The 10,516-nt window shown below is 32.7% G+C and overlaps 1 protein-coding gene across 2 annotated transcripts in view; it reads right to left on the reverse strand.

Moving 5' to 3' along the window:
* The window catches only part of LOC129005292 (cGMP-dependent protein kinase, isozyme 1-like), a 102,874-nt gene that overhangs the window by 91,955 nt on the left and 403 nt on the right, over positions 1 to 10,516 (reverse strand). The window lies entirely within an intron of this gene.

Consider the following 10,516-nt stretch of genomic DNA (forward strand, 5'->3'; position numbering starts at 1 on the left):
CAAATTCATATATATATATATATTTATATATTTATATATATATATATATATATATATATATATATGTCCGTTAGCACAATAACTCGAGTAAAAATGATCCGATTTTGATGAAATTTGGTACAAACGTGTAAACCTACGTTTATTCGACCGAGTTCGCGATCCAGCATGATCGGACCATGGGAACGGGGGTTTACGGGGGGTTTTATGGGGTAAAAATAGGTTTTTCCCATTTTTGACCCAAAAAACATAAAATTTAGCAATTTCTTTCCAAACCATTTTGTAGAGCTTAAAAAAACAAATAATTTAGTATATTGAAGCGTTGTTATGCGCCTAATGGTTACGGAGAAAATTCCAAAAAATTGTAAATTTAAAATTCCCATGTTATTCTTATGGAGAATAAGTAAACTGTTGTAGTTTGCTTGTTTATGAACATATTTTGATCAAATTTGGAAAATGTTTTTATTTCTTACTAACTATTAACATTTTACAAAAAAAAAAACAGTTTTACCCCCCCTGATGCAGCAAACCTAAGTACTTGTTAAACTAATTCTATTTAAATAGGGAATAAATGTGATATTTTTAAGGATGCATTTTAGTGTAAATCCAATCAGTCAAATGGAAATTCGCTTAGTCTGCAGGTTTGCTGCGGCGGGGGGTATTAATATTAATGCTGTTGAAATATAGGGATTGTGTCAGTGCTAGTAATTATTGACCTCATTTAAACTTTTAGATAAAACCCAAACAGTTGGATAAAAGCTTGGATTTATTATTTTTCAGGTTAGTTACCTTCAAACCAGCCTTATACGATTGAAACTTTTTATCCGGTACCACAAGACCTGACAACTCTAACCTAAACTCTAAACTATATTGTTTTACTTACATTTTTATTTGCAATGTTATATATAAACAAGAGTAGCCTTATCGTAAATAATATTACTCTGAGTATGGAAGTAATTATGACATCGAATTATTTATAGGTATTCTTGTAAAAAAAAAGGAATAACAGTTAATTATTGATAGAAAGTTCTGAACTGTCCGGCTTCATAGAATGTGCGGGGACTCATTTAATTTCGAAAACCATTTAAATAACTTTTTCCTCTTATGTAAATAAAATACGTGATATTTTGTGTATAGTTCAATGTATTTTAACCCACCCAGCCTCTTTAAGTGAATTTAGAGAAGTAGCTATTACCATAGGTGACAGTGTAAGACATAAGCCCGGAACCGTTTTACTTTTTCAATTTGATGTCCCTAAAGGCCAAAAAACACTATCCGTTCATATTGTTATATTGTATGTATAAATGTGTGTCCGTGAAGGCAAAATCTCAAGTAATTTGGTCCAATTTTCATGACATTTGGGGTTAAGGTGTAAGTCGGACGAGTTCGCAAACCAGCATAATTGGACCATTGGAACAGGAGCTTATGGGTGGTGTTATAGAGGAAAAATTGGCTTTTTCTATTTTTAACCCTCAAAACATAAAATCTTTCAACATCTCTCTACACCATTTTCAAGAACTTAAAAATAAAGAATTTAGTATATTGAAGCGTTTTTGTACAGTTCAGCGAACACTAAATAAAATTTTTTACTCTGTGTTCGCTGGTACGGTTATCGGTTATAAACAAAATTAAAAGAAATTAAAATTTAAAATCCCCAGGTTATTCTTTTGGAAATTAAGTAAACTGTTGTAGTATGCTTGTTTGTGGATATATGTTGATCAAATTCGACAAATGTATTTATTTCACGTTGTAGGCCTATTGTTATTATTTTATCGAAAAACACTTTTTACCTTCTCCTTAGCAGAAAATCTAAGTACTCATTAAATCTAATGTTATTTAAATAGGAAATAAGTATGACTTTTTATGGAAATATTTTTGTATGAATCCAATTAAATAAATTGCAATTTTCTTAGTCTACAGGTTTGCTCCGGCGGGTTATTTTGGTACAAATTCTTTGAATACTACAGGATCTCACTGGTCATGAGATTTATCAAAATATTAATAAACAGCATAATTTCTGTTATCTGAGCAGCAATGTGATATAGTGATTTATTTCGTGATTGTAAGCTTGGGGACGTTTAGAGGAGATTTACACTGATGAAAGGACTGGCTAAGTTATTGCCTCAGTAAAACGTTGAGTTTAACCATTCAATCTCAGCTTTCATATTACACGGCAGGTAGGTGATTATTCTTCCACTTTGTTCTCTACAAAAGAAATCTATTTTAAGTAGCAGAGCAGTTATTTGAAAGGAATACAAAAAATATATTGATTGATCCACGTAGTACCAGGGGACCTAGCCTTGCGCGGTAGCGGCGTAATAGTTCAAACAATGTAAAATACACAATTTATAATTTACAAAACTTGTTTTATTAGCTTCCATAAAACAAATTAGATATAGAGATTTTGGACTTAACTTAAAGTGTTACTTGACAACTTCCAATGTCTTTCTTTTGAAATAATAAAAAATAACGATAAAAAATACGATTATTTATGTAAATGAAGGCTGTGATTTGTTTGCTTCGTTCAAGCTACATTTTAAAAACTAAAAACACTCCCGTATAAATATATCATCCAGTATGTATCAGTTATAGATCAGCGAAAAATATGAGTTTTTCTGTGGTTCTTTCTTGTTGTTTTTCTTAAGTGTCTATTACCTATCAAGTTTTGGGACCTACAAGTCCCTAATTCCAAACTTAAAGCAAAATCGTTCACCTGTACTTCTAGATCAATGTTATAAACTCAATAACAGACATAGCTCATATTAGAGTATATGATTTCAAGAGACGTCTTTTGTTAAAATATAAATGAAAGGCTTAGTCACACACGTACCTGTGGGTATTCAATGGAGCTGCTCTATGGATGACTACAGTTAGTTTCGCGATGTCTTATACTTTTTAGAAATTTAATATTTATTTAAGGCCGGTATTACACTATCATACTTCTATGAAATATATCCATAATCATAATTTATGTCTTTGATGAAAAACATTGTAGTGTAATGGACCAACTATCATAATAGTTAAACTATATGATCTTATGGGTATAATATTTTGTTCTCCTAGATTTTTCTCCTATTTTAATAGATTATGTTCTCTACACATAGTACAATGTATCTGCTATACAAATTATTTTGTTTGTTTTCCATAATTGAAGGAAGGTAGGAAAGTTTTCTGTCTATAGGGAAACTTTGTTGTTCAATATTGGTCTAAAAAACTTAGGCTACCTATGTCTAGTAAAAAAACATTAAACCAGAAACCAAATTGCCAATTAATAAAGTTTTCTCTTATATTTAATCAAAACTAGAAATTTAAACCTGTACAGAGCCTTTAATTTTACATTAGGGTACTTTTAAAATTTGTATATTAGTATGCCTATAGTTAAAAAACTTAAAACTTGAGACTTTCTTCTACAAGCTTTTCGAATTACCTAAATGCAGTTGCTCAACTAAGTAGGTTACCGGTACGTAACTGGGAGCGAATATATTTGTAACTTCACACTCTCCATTTTTAGCTTTGATCATGATGGTCATGTCGTGCTTGTCAATCAGACGAACAAGTCTTTAAATATTCATTACCGTTGCTTTGATCATTAAATTGTTGTTTTATGTTTCCATTTTGTAGTTAAAATATAAAGAAGTATTTAAGCAACGCTTCCAGCAAAAGTATAATACGTCTGTAAGTTATAGAAAATAAATTGGTTAAAATTATTCACGTTGGTTACTGGAGTAGGAGTTAGATAAAACCACAATTTCAATAAACACAAATCAGAGTTAAAACTCTCTCCTAAGATTGCCTCAAGTATTGTTATATGTGAGTGATATCTCGTGTAGAAGCCCAAGCCCAGCAGCTCTAAGTTTTCGATATCATGTAACCCCACAACAGGCGGTCTGGGCCATCACGATGCAAATAAGCTACAACTGTGCACACCATCCCGCATATTGCATTATTAGACTATACTGCTTTAAGATTTATCCTCGAATCAATGCAATTTTATTAGGCTTTTGGTCACGATTAAAAAATAAGCTAAACATTATCTACCCCTAATATCTAAGTAAAATACAATCATATAAGTAAAATGAAATTATAGCTATAAGTTTAATATACACGAACAGATCTTTGCATTTGACAACAAGAAAAAAATCTTTAATATTGCATGATACTTAAAATTAAGGTTTACATTTATACATTTTGGAAGATATTATTATAACCCTTATTTTTTAAATTGAATTAGACTCCCGCGCGAACCCTGGCGTAAAAACATCGAGCGCGCTCGCTTAAGGGTTAAAATAGTTGTACATATTAAATTACTAGCTATTACGGTAACTAATGAGTGAACGATTGTGTGTCACTTTCTATTATGTGAACACTTATATACACATACATTCTGTATTGACTATGTAATACATTCTAGCACTTGACATGAAGTAAAGACATACGGCTATAATGAGCAACTCACAGGAAGAGGTTTTGTATGTAAGCGGTGTCTAATGATTGAGCGATTGTGTGTCACTGTCTATTATGTGAACACTTACATACACATACATTCTGTATGGACCATGTAATACATTCTAGCACTTGACAAGTAGCAATGACATACGGCTATAATGAGCAACTCACAGGAAGAGGTTTTGTATGTAAGCGGTGTCTAATGATTGAGCGATTGTGTGTCACTGTCTATTATGTGAACACTTACATACACATACATTCTGTATGGACCATGTAATACATTCTAGCACTTGACAAGTAGCAATGACATACGGCTATAATGAGCAACTCACAGGAAGAGGTTTTGTATGTAAGCGGTGTCTAATGATTGAGCGATTGTGTGTCACTGTCTATTATGTGAACACTTATATACACATACATTCTGTATGGACCATGTAATACATTCTAGCACTTGACATGAAGTAAAGACATACGGCTATAATGAGCAACTCACAGGAAGAGGTTTTGTATGTAAGCGGTGTCTAATGATTGAGCGATTGTGTGTCACTGTCTATTATGTGAACACTTACATACACATACATTCTGTATGGACCATGTAATACATTCTAGCACTTGACAAGTAGCAATGACATACGGCTATAATGAGCAACTCACAGGAAGAGGTTTTGTATGTAAGCGGTGTCTAATGATTGAGCGATTGTGTGTCACTGTCTATTATGTGAACACTTATATACACATACATTCTGTATTGACTATGTAATACATTCTAGCACTTGACATGAAGTAAAGACATACGGCTATAATGAGCAACTCACAGGAAGAGGTTTTGTTGTAAGCGGTGTCTAATGAGTGAGCGATTGTGTGTTACTGTCTATTGTGTGAACACTTACATACACATACATTCTGTATGGACCATGTAATACATTCTAGCACTTGACAAGTAGCAATGACATACGGCTATAATGAGCAACTCACAGGAAGAGGTTTTGTATGTAAGCGGTGTCTAATGATTGAGCGATTGTGTGTCACTGTCTATTATGTGAACACTTATATACACATACATTCTGTATTGACTATGTAATACATTCTAGCACTTGACATGAAGTAAAGACATACGGCTATAATGAGCAACTCACAGGAAGAGGTTTTGTATGTAAGCGGTGTCTAATGATTGAGCGATTGTGTGTCACTGTCTATTATGTGAACACTTACATACACATACATTCTGTATGGACCATGTAATACATTCTAGCACTTGACAAGTAGCAATGACATACGGCTATAATGAGCAACTCACAGGAAGAGGTTTTGTATGTAAGCGGTGTCTAATGATTGAGCGATTGTGTGTCACTGTCTATTATGTGAACACTTATATACACATACATTCTGTATTGACTATGTAATACATTCTAGCACTTGACATGAAGTAAAGACATACGGCTATAATGAGAAGCTCAAAGGAAGAGGTTTTGTTGTAAGCGGTGTCTAATGAGTGAGCGATTCTGTGTCACTGTCTATTATGTGAACACTTATATACACATACATTCTGTATTGACTATGTAATACATTCTAGCACTTGACATGAAGTAAAGACATACGGCTATAATGAGCAACTCACAGGAAGAGGTTTTGTTGTAAGCGGTGTCTAATGAGTGAGCGATTGTGTGTTACTGTCTATTGTGTGAACACTTACATATGTGATATGCAGAAAATCCCCTCCTCACTCATATTTTTTATGGACCATGTAATAAATTCTAACACTTGACATGAAGTAATGACAGAAAGCTATAAGCTATAAGGCTATTAAGCAACTTGCACGGCTGCAAACTTATAACTTTAGTAATAAGCTTTACGTTATCAAGATTTTTAGTATAATTACTACTATACTGGGATTAAAAATCGACTTTAGGTAGTGAAATATATGACAGGTTTTTGTTAAAATTGGGTATACTCATAATGTATTATTTAGTTGTTATTAGAAACCATTTTATCAATCAAAAAGATCCTAAAGATTCATTGAATAGTTAATTTCAAACCCAAACTTTAACTTGTCATAAAACCTTGTCATTATCTCAATACCGGCGTCACGTAGTGACCTATTTACATTAAAGTTGATAAAACAAAGCGGTCACTTGAAGTATCGTTGTAGTTCCTGCCAGGACTTCCGCTGATATGTTTAAGACAGAAGGCCATCAGCATGACAAGTCGGCCAAGTAAAGACTGAGTCTCAAACATTTACGAATGGTTATCACGCAAGCTTCATTTCCTTCTTAGGCTTCTTTACAAAATTCAAGTATAGTATATTATAATGCGTTTTTATTAATCAGATCGCAAAGAGACTTGTGTCTAAAATTCCAAAGATTAAAAAGTATTTAAAAATACATTTATGTTGGGATATTATAGAGTGTATGCCTACTGAATACAAGATTTTTTACCAGATCGGTTTGACAGTGTTGTCTATTCTACCTCAAACACCATAAACTTTAAAACTATAAATCAAAATTTCCCCCTATTTGTTAACCTACTTTAAAAGTTACTGTTATAGTAGGCCTACTGTATCAAGTGGAGAAATCCTTCAAACAAACAAAAAAAGTTGCTCGCCTAGGATTCATAGTTAGTTTTTTTACATTTATTTTAGATGGGTTATAGAGCTGAAGATAAGGGCCAAACCACCAAGTAAAATAAATATCACATGACTAATAGCAGGGTTATCACTGAACACTAAATCAGCACGCCTTCTGTCCCATGACCGCACTAGTAGAGGTTTTTAACCACTAAGTTACTTTTTAGAAATTTATCGTAATATTCATAGTATGAGGTGAATATAATGAGACTTTAATAATTAAGGTGTGACGTACCTACGGGAGACGTTTCTTTCAAGGTACGTAGACACTGTAACTTGGGGGTGGTTCTGAGAAGCGCACTCCATTAGAGTTGAACTTATTACTTAAGACGCGCGAGAACTAAATATTAAGTGAAACACTGAGTGCGTTGTATAGAATTATGTAAAATTTACCTTCTTCAGTTATCATTTTCTCAAACTGGTATCAACAAACATATCTGTGAATAATTATCAAACTTGTGTAATTAAATGGATCTCTGGATCATCTTCATTTTGTCAACTTATATTAAATATAAGGTGGAGAATGTCCGCTGCCACAAATTGTGCTACTTAGATTATTCATTGGCACAGATTAGACAATTTTATATGAAAGGAAATTCACTTGTACAAAAGAAACTATTTTCTTAATTTATAAATTGGATTCAAATAATTTTAGGGTTCCTTTAAAAACTTATTTTAAAATAATTTGATACGAAATGATTTTAAATGGGCTAGAGTTACGTGAAAAAAGGCATACAGAAAAACAAAGAAGTATTGTAATTGCTAAATTAACATAATGGAGTGAGATCAAATATCCTTTCTTTGAAATAAGTGGCTAACTTGCTTTTAACTTTAGTTTGAGAAAATTGTCTCTAAGACAAAGCCTTATTAAAAGGTTCAGCAATTTTTCTGTCATAGAAGACACACACAAATTGGCCGATATTGTAAAATCAATAACGATGATCAAAAATATTTAATATCTAGGTGCAACAAATCTTAGTGAATTTTCTACCTACCAAGTTTAAGTTATCTCCTCGAGATCAATAAAATTTTAATACATACTCAGGAAGTTATAATTTTAATATAAGCAGTCAATTAATTAATATTAGTAAGGCTAAAACAAAATTGTCTACAAGCAAGCCTCATTGTCAGTGGCAGTTCAAACTAGAATTATTTTTTGTAAAATAGGTTTCCATTTCTAGCTGACCTTTGTTGGATGATTGAGTAACACTTTTTTCAAGTATAATACTAGTGGTAGAGCGTGGGGCTTCAGAGCCGGAGGTGACAGGTTCAAATCCCTCTAGGGATAGCCTGAAGTAAATGTGTAAAAAGCTCCTGGCTAGAACTAACTGTCCTACAGTCAGCGATTCAGTTTAAAGTTAAGACATAACAAATTAAAAATAAGTGCAAAACATTAAGAATTTTCCACTATGTTTAAACGCTTCTGTTCAAAATTATGACTTTTCTGAGGATTTGCAAAATTATTCCTAATGCACAGAAATTAAAAAATGAATAATACTGATTAAGGATGCAGATTGCAGGGAATATGATCTCAGCAGATAAAAGACTTCCTGAATTAACACTACAGAGTTAAGCAATCAATCTCACCTATCGTCGTTTCCCAACTTCGACCTTTAGAGTAAACAGACAATTGCGTTACTTACCTTACAGTACTCTGAAAATAATCTTAGTTGTTAGTTTTGTGTAGAGTTTCTATGGATTTGACTCCAATTTTGACTTAAAACTACATAGTTATTGTATATATTGCGTTAGTGAAATTCAGATTTATTGCAACAGCATAGTTAAAAAAATACCTATTTTCTTTAGACTTATGTAGACTTATATAGAGATGTAGACTTTCATCGTGTAATAACTTAAACCTAAACAATGTTACTCAGTAAATGTTTGAAACATTGCAAGTGTTGATTACCATTTACAATCAATTATGAACTCGGAGTTGATCCTGTCTAAGAGTGCGCTTCAATATTGAAATTCGGCATACTCTTTCAGTTTTGTTACACAAAAGGAAAATAAATTTTATGGTTTTGATAAGTTTACACTTCAGTTTGGAACGATATAAAAATTAGTGTGTGAAAAATTAAATATATATTTCAGTGCAGAATTCTCTTGTATACGCTTAGTTGGAGTTACGTATTTCTTGTAGTTGTTTTTTTTCAACTTTATCATGAAATGTCAACTCTACGGTACTGGTACTGTAGTGTAGCAATATCACTGCGCACGTGAAATACGCATGAAACAATTGATCGAGTTGATTTTTTTTATCGGGAAAAATTAAAGACCAGAAACGTTTAGCCGATTTATATTGATTCACTATGTTGTACTCTGGCGATTAATTTCTTCAGTTTAAAACTCAGCAGTGCAGGGAGCCGATGAGTACGTATCTCGTTGTAGTGAGTCCCCGATGAGCAGTAAGTCTGTATAATGTAGTACTGTTTGTGACGACGACGACTACCTTGCAATGGTAAATGGTCTGGTCACGCTACATGACGTTTAACTTAATGTTATTGTCAAATTCTCTTACGAAGAAACCCTCAAGCCTTTTTTTATCAAATAACGTTTACAACATATATTTTCGTTCACATTATATATTTTTTATTTTGTTATTTTATAATGATTTAAGACATTGGAATTTGTTACGCTTTATATAGGGGCAACCGAAAGCCTGGTCTTTGTACTTAGTCAAACTTTTGTTAGAGTTAGATAGCATCAATAATAGCCCAATTGCCTTTAACGAATTTTGGATATTTGTAGGCATGTACTGTGCAACTGTGTCTAAGGAATATGTCAGCCTTAGTCACTAACAAACCTACAAGATCGCGCCACTCATCCTACACTCATCTCCATTCATACTTGACTCTTAATACCTACTTTCGTTTAGTCGCCGTTTCAAAGTAAAGGATTAAAGTATTAAGTCCAGAATCAAAGTTGCTTAGAATCTAACTAGGTGAGGTTTTATATTTTAAGGTGAGCAATAAATACCCTGGCTACCCTGGGTGTTGTGTTTTTGTCTAAGAACAGCTATGTTTGTATAATCGTTGTTAACTAATAATGTACCAGTAAGTTCATTTAATGAACTAATATGTATGAGGAACATTACAAATTTACCTATATATTATTTAAATAAACCCTTATTTAGTCAGTAAAATCACTGGGTAAAACCTTTGACTATATAGTCAATGGTAAAACTTAATATTTTCACCTCACTTGCAGTGTAATAACACTGTATTAACATCATGTTAGTCCTCGTATTTCAATAGTCCTGTATCTCCCGATACATAAATAATACGGTACTGTAAGAAAAGGCTCTTAAAAATGGCAAACGGTTAAGTGTCTATTCACCTTTGGCAATACTGTAGAGTTATTTTGGAGTTCAAAACAATTCCATAAGTTGTGACTAACGATTCGTCCTACTTTGTGTCACAATCATATTAATTAGATCGGTTCAATCGC

This window comes from Macrosteles quadrilineatus, unplaced genomic scaffold (genome assembly GCF_028750875.1).
Source record: "Macrosteles quadrilineatus isolate MER2022 unplaced genomic scaffold, UCM_ALF_1.0 Scaffold_19__1_contigs__length_3004403, whole genome shotgun sequence".
Lineage (NCBI taxonomy): Eukaryota > Metazoa > Arthropoda > Insecta > Hemiptera > Cicadellidae > Macrosteles > Macrosteles quadrilineatus.